We start from the raw sequence: 9445 nt of genomic DNA, 5'->3' as shown, positions 1-9445 counted from the left end.
GGCCGGGACGGCGGGTGAATGGCGAAGCGCCACGTGGCGGTGGCGGCAGAATCAGACATGTCCGTTCGAACGGAAAATCGTCCGCCGGCGCGTGGAGACGAAGGGTACTAGGGTTTCGGGGGGAGGAGAAGGAGAATCTCGGAGGGGGGGTCTTTAAATAGGCATAGGAAGAGCTAGGAGTGTCCAAATGAGGTGCGGTTTTCGGCCACGCGATCGTGATCGAACGATCTAGACGATGGAGAAGGCTTAGGTGGGTTTTGGGACAAATTGGAGGGGTGTTGGGCTGCAACACACACGAGGCCTTTTCGGTCCCTCGGTTAACCGTTGGAGTATCAAACGAAGTCCAAATGATACGAAACTTGACAGGCGTTCTACCGGTAGTAAACCAAGGCCGCTTGGCAAATCTCAGTCCAAACCGGAAATTTTTAATCCCCACACATGAAAGAAAGGTAGAAAAGACCACCGGAGGAGAACGAAGCACCGGAATGCAAAACGGACAACGGGGAAAATGCTCGAATGCATGAGATGAACACGTATGCAAATGCAATGCACATGATGACATGATATGAGATGCATGACAACGATAACAACACACGGAGAAAAAAACCCGAACCCGAGAAAATAAAATAACTTAACGCCGGAAACGGCAATAGTTGGAGTACAAATTGGGAAAGTTACATCCGGGGTGTTACAACACTCCACCACTACGAAAGGATCTCGTCCCGAGATCTAGGACTGAAAGAACGCCGGGTACTCAGAACGGAGGTGATCCTCGCGTTCCCAGGTAGCTTCATGGTCGGAATGGTGTGACCACTTGACTTTGAGGAATTTGATTGACTTATTGCGAGTCTTGTGTTCAGTCTCTTCAAGAATAGCAACTGGGTGCTCACAACAAGAGAGATCTTCTTGGAGCTCAATGTCCTCGAAGTTGACGGTGCGGTCAGGAGTCTTGAAGCACTTTCGAAGCTGAGAGACATGGAACACGTCATGAACATTTGCAAAGTTTGAAGGAAGCTCGAGTTGATAGGCGAGGTCGCCTCTCTTGCTGACAATCTTGAAAGGTCCCACGTATCTGGGGGCAACCTTCCCTTTGATACCGAAGCGACGAGTACCTTTCATAGGAGCGACGCAGAGGTAAACATGATCTCCGATCTCGAAAGCCAAATCATGGTGCTTACTATCATAGTAGCTCTTCTGACGGGATTGGGCTGCTTTGAGGTTATCTCGAATGACTTTGCACATTTCCTCTGCCTCTGTGATTAAGTCATTACCCAAAAGCTGACGTTCACCGGTTTCAGACCAGTTGAGAGGGGTACGGCACTTCCTACCATACAGAATTTCAAATGGGGCCTTGCCCGAACTTGCTTGAAAACTGTTGTTGTAGGAGAATTCAGCATAAGGAAGACAATCCTCCCACTTCATGTCGAAGGAGATCACACAAGCCTAAGCATATCTTCAAGAATCTGGTTAACACGCTCGACTTGACCGCTAGTTTGAGGATGGAAAGCTGTGCTGAAGCGGATGTTGGTGCCCATGGCCTTCTGAAAAGAATCCCAAAACTTAGAGGTAAAGATGCTGCCACGGTCTGAAGAGATCACTTGTGGAATACCGTGCAGAGAGACAATACGAGAGGTATAGAGTTCCACCAATTGAGCTGCAGTGATCGACTCTTTGATAGGCAGAAAGTGAGCCACTTTGGTGAGTTTGTCGATGACAACGAATATAGCATCATTGCCACGCTTGGACTTTGGAAACCCAGTCACGAAGTCCATTTCAATGTGGTCAAACTTCCATTCTGGAATGGCAAGAGGTTGGAGGAGACCAGCTGGTCTTTGGTGTTCTGCCTTCACTCTTCTGTAGACATCACACTCATTCACGAATTGAGCAATCTCGCGCTTCATTCGAGTCCACAAATAAGCTTGCTTGAGGTCCTGATACATCTTCGTTCTCCGAGGGTGGATGGAGAGGAGAGAATTGTGAGCCTCGTTCATGATCACTTTACGGAGGTCACCTTTGGGTACAATAATACGATCCTCGAAGAAGAGAGTGTCCTTGTCATCAAGGCGGTAGCACTTGTACTTGGGTTGACTCTTGGCAATCCCAATCTTCACCTTTTTCACCATAGCATAAGAAGCTGGGCTTGGCGAATCTGATCTTCCAAGGTAGGAGAGACTTGAAGGTTGGCGAGGAAACCTTGAGGAACAACTTGCAGATTAAGTTTGTGGAAAGCTTCACAAAGCTCGGGTTGATAAGGCTTGAGAATCAGACTGTTGCAATAAGCCTTTCTGCTCAATGCGTCAGCAATCACATTGGCCTTGCCTGGAGTATACTCAATACTCGGATTATACTCTTGAATCATTTCGACCCATCGAGTTTGCCTGAGGTTGAGATTAGGCTGAGTGAAGATGTACTTGAGACTCTTGTGGTCAGTGAAAATGTCCACTTTTCTTCCCAATAAGAGATGTCTCCAAGTCAAAAGAGCATGCACAACTGCCGCCAACTCGAGATCATGAGTGGGGTAGTTCTTATAAGCAACAACTTTCTTCTCTTGCATCAATACTGCGCCAAGACCTTGGAGAGAGGCATCACAAAAGACCTCGTACGGTTTGGATTCATTAGGCGGAGTCAGAACTGGAGCAGTGATCAATTTCTCTTTCAAAGTGTTGAAAGCAATGTCACACTCCGGAGACCAAACGTACTTGACGTGCTTCTGAAGAAGATTAGAGAGAGGCTTCGCGATCTTAGAAAAGTTTTCAATGAATCTTCGACAATAGCTTGCGAGACCGAGGAAGCTACGGAGTTGCTTCACGTTCTAAGGAGGTTCCCAATTCACAATTGCAGACACCTTCTCGGGATTCACGGCAATGCCCTTGGCAGAGATGATATGACCAAGATAAAGAACCTCATCGAGCCAAAATTCACACTTGGAGAACTTGGCGTAGAACTGATGTTCTCTGAGCTTATCAAGAACCAAACGCAAGTGCTTGGCATGATCTTCCTTGTTCTTTGAGAAAACCAGAATGTCGTCGAGATAGAACAAAATGAAGTCATTGGTGTAGGAGTTGAAGATGAAATTCATCATGCGAGAGAACATCGGAGGAGCGTTGACGAGGCCAAAAGACATGACAGTGTATTCATATGAACCATAGCTTGTCCTGAAAGCCGTCTTGGGAATATCTTGCTCACGGATTCGAATCTGATGATAACCCATACGGAGATCAAGCTTGGAGAATACTTGAGCACCTTTGAGTTGTTCGAACAGCTCGTTGATACTGGGAAGTGGATATTTGTTCTTGATGGTCTTCTTGTTCAATGGACGGTAATCAACACAAAGTCGGTCCGTTCCATCCTTCTTCTTCACAAAAAGAACACCACAACCCCACGGAGAAGAACTAGGCCGGATGAGACCCATTTTCTCTTGAATATCGAGTTGCTTCTTCATCTCCTTCAACTCTTCAGGTCCGAGCTTGTAAGGACGTTTGCACACAGGTTCCGTACCAGGCTCAAGATCAATAACGAATTCGACTGGCCGGTGCGGAGGCATTCCTGGGAGCTCTTCTGGAAAGACATCTTGATATTCACAAACGACTGTAATTTGCGAGATGGCATCGAGTTCACCCTTCTCATTGAGAGAAAACAGACGGATGGTATCATCATGAGCGGCAAAGACAATTACATCCTCAGACGAATGAGTCAATAGAATTTGCCTGGCTGCACAATCAAGCTGATCCTTGTGCTTACAAAGCCAATCCATTCCGAGAATAAGATCAATATCTGAGTTACCAAGAACCACCGGAGAAGAGAGAAACTTGTAATCACCCAATGTGATAGAGATATCGGGAGCAACCAAACTAGAAGTCAAAAGCTTGCCGGGAGAAACAACTTGCATGACTTTGGGCAGGATCTCAGTATCAACATTGTGCTTCGATGCAAAAGGGCATGACAAAAAGGAATGCGATGCACCAGTGTCAAAAAGAATTTTTGCAGGAACATCGTTAATAGGAAGGTTACCCATGATGACATCTGACGAGTCCTCTGTCTGGGATGCGTTCATCAAATTGACCTTGGCGTGCTTGGGGTTATGCTTGACCACAGCTGTACTTGCCGATCTGACAGGAGGAGGAGGAGGAGGAAGACGTCTCTGGTTGAAACACTTGTTGGCATAGTGACCCTTCTGTTGGCACTTGTTGCACGTGACCTCTAAAAGCGGACAGTGATACGGAGCACTCGATCTTGGAGCTTGAGATGAAGTCTTGTTCTGAAAGCCAGGGTTGGGTGGGTGTGAAGATCCACTGCCACCTTTGCTCTTCTGCTGATACGGCTGATGGAACGGAGGAGGAGGAAGCCAATACTTCTGCTGCTTGGCCACTTTAGTAGAGGAAGAAGGAGTAACATCTCTGACTCGCTTCTTGGAAGCATCACACCTCAACTGAGCAGCCTCTTGCTTCAATGCCATGTTGTAGAACTCATCGTACCTCAAGGGCTCAAAGAGAACAAGAGCTAGCTGAATTTCTTCTCTGAGACCACCCCTGAACTGGTATATCATGCTCTTCTCATCAGGGACGTCATGCTTGGCAAAGCGGGCGAGCTTCTGAAACAACTTGTTGTAGTCATAGACAGACAAAGAGCCTTGCTTCAGGTTGCGGAATACCTCACGCTTGCTTTCAACCATGCTCTGAGGAATATGATGAGCTCGGAAATCTTGACGGAATTCATCCCAGGTAATAACACGTCCACCTCTAGAGTCCTTGTACTGCTGGAACCATTCTGCAGCTTGATCTTTGAGTTGGAAGGAAGCGAACTTGACAATGTCCTCAGGCCTGACGTTACTGCACTCAAAATGCTTGCACAGATCCACAAGCCAATCGTCAGCATCGGTTGCCTCAACACACTTGCTGAAAGTCTTTGGCCCATTAGCAAGGAACTGGTTGAGTGTAGCAAAGTGATTCTGCTTGTAGCCTTGATTCCCTTGGTTGCCTTGATTGCGCTCTTGAAGAATTTGCATGATCAACTGTGTGTTTGCATTGGTTGCAGCCATCACAGCTTGCCATCCCTCCGGAGGAGGTGGAGGTGGTGGAGGATCAGGATTCGGAGTCGTGCGCGCTGGAGGAGCCATCCTGAAGAGGTTGACATCCATTAGCACATTGATAGACAAATATTGAAGCTGAATCCAACAGAATGAAAATTGCAACATATAGTCTTCACATTCGAACAAAATGAACGAATGCATTCCTCTTGAAATGGTCACATATCCATAAATTGAGTAGCCACTTAGAATTAAGGTAGAGAAATAAATCAACAAGGTACGGATCAAGAACGAATAACCGGTAAGAAATCCAAATCTCAAACCAATATCCGTGGAAGAAGAAACTAGAGCTACAAGAATTCCCACCTATGAAACTCCCGAACCTTTCCGGTTATGCAATCAGGTGTTGGGGATACAGGGGAAGCATAATATCTCACCCAAATCTAGCAAATCCTATATCCAGCTGTATCCATCCTTCAACACATAACCAAGAAAAACTTCGGAAACCATCTACCTCAACCTTTGAAAAGCATCCATTATACAAGTTATGGCGATACTCTCGAACTCCCACCCCAGTACTGGGTGGCGTCGAGGTTATCTCACCAACGAACTGCATAAAAGAGATTTTCGATGTCGGCGTACTACACTCAGGTATTCCAGAATTGCAACGATAAAATTATGATGACAACACCTCAGAGCTCAACTCCCAGGGACACTTCCACTAAACCCCTGACAGGAGGCACTAAGACAATGTTCTCATCATAAAACCATCGGAACGATTCCAAGATACCCGCGTGATCCTAATTTTTTTTTGTGAAATTTGAGAAGAGAAGGGTCAAAACTCTACGTCAGGATGCCTTACCAGAGCGATGAGGAGACTGGGAAGTAAAAAGAATTCCTAAACTCTCCGATATATATTTCCTAAATGACTCAAAACATTTTTTTCTAGACACAACTCGGCCGCTAAAAATGATCAAGCAATGGGGCTCCTAAGGTCGGGGAAGGCTCTGATTACAAACTTGTAACACCCTCGATGTGACTATATGTCCCACGTGTCGAGGCACGACTTAGAGGCATAATCGCATTGAAGGCATATGTTGCAAGTAAGGCAATCTTCACAACATCCCATGTAATATAAATAATAAAGGGGAGAGAACATAGTTGGCTTACACTCGCCACGTCAATCAAGTACATAAATAACATTACATCAACCGAACACTCATGGCCCGACTACGGCACCAAAATAAAAGATAACCCAACATGCAACACGGTCCCGATCACCGCCAAGTAGGCACCACTACTGATCATTAGGAAAGGAAACATAGTAACGTTGAGAGTCCTCGTCGAACTCCCACTTGAGCTCAAGCGCGTGTCCTGGAGTGGAATCAATAGGCTCTGCATCTGGTGTAATAGTAATCTGTGAGCCACATGGACTCAGCAATCTCGCACCCTCGCGATCAAGACTATTTAAGCTTATAGGTAAGGCAAGGCAAATATATGAGGAGCTGCAGCAAGCGACTGACAAAATATGGTGGCTATCCTGTTCGCAAAAGAGAGCGAGAAGAGGAGGCAAAGCGCGAGCGAGAAACTAGAGAGCAACCTGTGCAAACATTACTCCAACACCGTGTCCACTACCCGGACTCCGCCGAGAAGAGGCTATTACGGTAACGCACTTAGTTGATTCATTTTAATTAAGTTAAGGTTCAAGTTATCTACAACCGGACATTAACAAATTCCCATCTACCCATAACCGCGGGCATGTCTTTCGAAAGTTCAATCCCTGCAGGGGAGTCCCAACTTAGCCCATGACAAGCTCTCACGGTCAACGAAGGAATAGACCTCCTCCCAAGACGTTCCGATCAGACTCGATATCTCGGTTCTTCAAGACACTTCGATAGGTTAAAACAAGACCAGCAACACCGCCCGAATGTGCCGACAAATCCCGATAGGAGCTGCACATATCTCGTTCTCAGGGCACACTTAGATGAGACATCCTACCAGTAAAACCAACCCTCAAGTTGCCCCAAGGTGGCCCCGCAGTCTACTCGGTCGGACCAACACTCATAGGAGCATTGGCCCGAGGGGGCGGGGGTTAAAATAAGATGACCCTCGGGCTCCGGAAACCCAAGGGAAAAGAGGCTAGGTGGAAAATGGTAAAACCAAGGTTGGGCATTGCTGGAAAAGCTTTAATCAAGGCGAACTATCAAGGGGTTCCCATTATAACCCAACCGCGTAAGGAACGCAAAATCCGGGAACATAACACCGATATGACGGAAACTAGGGCGGCAAGAGTGGAACAAAACACTAGGCGAGAGGCCGGGCCTTCCACCCTTTACCAAGTATATAGATGCATTAAGATAACAAGGCAATATAATGATATCCCAACAAGTAAATAAATGTCCCAACAAGGAACGGCCTCCAATCTTCACCTGCAACTAGCAACGCTATAAGAGGGGCTGAGCAAAGTGGTAACATAGCCAATCAACGGTTTGCTAGGACATGGTGGGTTAGAGGTTTGACATGGCAATTTGGGAGGCTTGAAAGAAAGTGGTAGGCATCGTAGCATTGGCATAGCAAAAGAGCGAGAAAAATAGCATAGCAAAGATAATAGTGATTTCGAGGGTATGATCATCTTGCCTGCACAGTTGTCAGAGTTGACTGGATCCTCGAAAGCAAACTCAACGGGCTCCTCGTTAGCAAACTCGTCTCCCGGCTCTACCCAAACAAGACAAACAAGCAACAAGGACACAATCAACCACGTGCAAGGATCAACCCACATGATGCAAAGATGGTATGCTATGCGGGATGCGACGCGGGAGGCATATGCAAGATGTGACAAGGAATGCATGAATATGGCCTCAACATGGAAATCCAAGTGTGCCACTGGAAAGATGAGATGAAATCGCTTGAAAACGATATAAAGAACGCCGGAGTCGGAGTTACAGTTTGGAAATGGCAAGCAATTCAAATATGACACCGGTCTGCAATTACAGCAAGTAGCCATCTAAATGCAATGAGATGAACATGCTACAGCACTCAAACATGACAACAAAATACATGGCAGGGATGCATTCGAGATGCTTAACAAAAGTCTAGCACTGAGCTACGGCCAATTCATCCATTAACAGGTTCAAACAAGCATGGCAAAAATGCATATGGTAAACAGATTTCAGACTTAGTGAAATTAACACTTGTCTGGAATTTCAGATCAGGTAGCACACTTCGGAGCAACAAAACTACATGCTACAGGAACTGAACATGGCAAAGTAAAACATGGCATGGAGATACTCAAAGAGCTTAACAAAAGTCCCTTAGTGACCTTGAGCCAAAAGGGATCAGAAAATACAATTGCAAGCATGTGAACATGACAAAAACATAATCAGTTTTAAGACTTAGTGAAAACTGGCACATGCTGAAAACAGATATCAAGTAGGCATGTATACGAGCTCGATGCACTCGGTGCAAGTCATGACAAGCTAAGCATACATCGATCAAGAATACACAAATTGCAAGCTTGAAATGGCAAGAACAATAGCATAGCATGGACGGATCAACTACAACATCATCGGCAAAGTTGCAAACAAGTTGACAATCTGACCAGATTCACAAAGTAGCAAAAGTAGAGCTCGATTGACTCAAGCAAGGGTGCTCCATAATTGCAAAAAAAGACATGGATGGATAGAGCACTACAAGATTAACAAAACATCCTTACTGATCATCCTCAAAAGAGGCACGGATCACTAGGAAACAACATGAAGATATGGCAATATGAGATAAACAGCTCAAGGACTTGGTGGAAATGCTAAGTCCCTGAAATCAGAATTACCAAGTGCACCACTTTGCAAGATTGTGCTAGTCACCACACACATCACAAAAATACATGGGTTGCACATCTAGAAAGAATATAAAGCCCTTAACAGAACATATGTAGAGCATCAGGGCATATCATGCACACAATAAACATGGCAAAAATGACAAATATCTAAATGGAGTAGCAGATTTGACAAATATCTCAAGTAGCCCTCTTCTAACAGCATTTCGGGCATCAAGATGAACTAAAATGAAAATTATGCAATGGAATGAAATAATGTACTCTCTGAGGTAAACATTTTGATATGCTATATGCCCAAAACGGAGCTGCGGATGCAAAGTTACGACATGCTGAACATAGGCACTTGAAACTGGAAAAATCGGGGACTTAGTAGAATTCGACCTCCGGATCTAGGGTTTGAGGTCAACGGCGACGCCGGTGGCTTCGCCGGCGATGTGGCGGCGGGGCGGCGCCGGTGGATGGCCGGGGAGGTCGGGGACGGCCGGATCCGGTCCGGCCCGACCGGATCCGCGACAACGAGGCGAGGAGAGGAGAGGCGAGGTCGTCGCCGGGCGGTGCACGGCGGCGCGCGGCGGCCGGCGATGTGG

This window comes from Triticum dicoccoides, chromosome 7A (genome assembly GCF_002162155.2).
Source record: "Triticum dicoccoides isolate Atlit2015 ecotype Zavitan chromosome 7A, WEW_v2.0, whole genome shotgun sequence".
Taxonomy (NCBI): domain Eukaryota; kingdom Viridiplantae; phylum Streptophyta; class Magnoliopsida; order Poales; family Poaceae; genus Triticum; species Triticum dicoccoides.
This window is presented reverse-complemented; position numbering follows the sequence as displayed.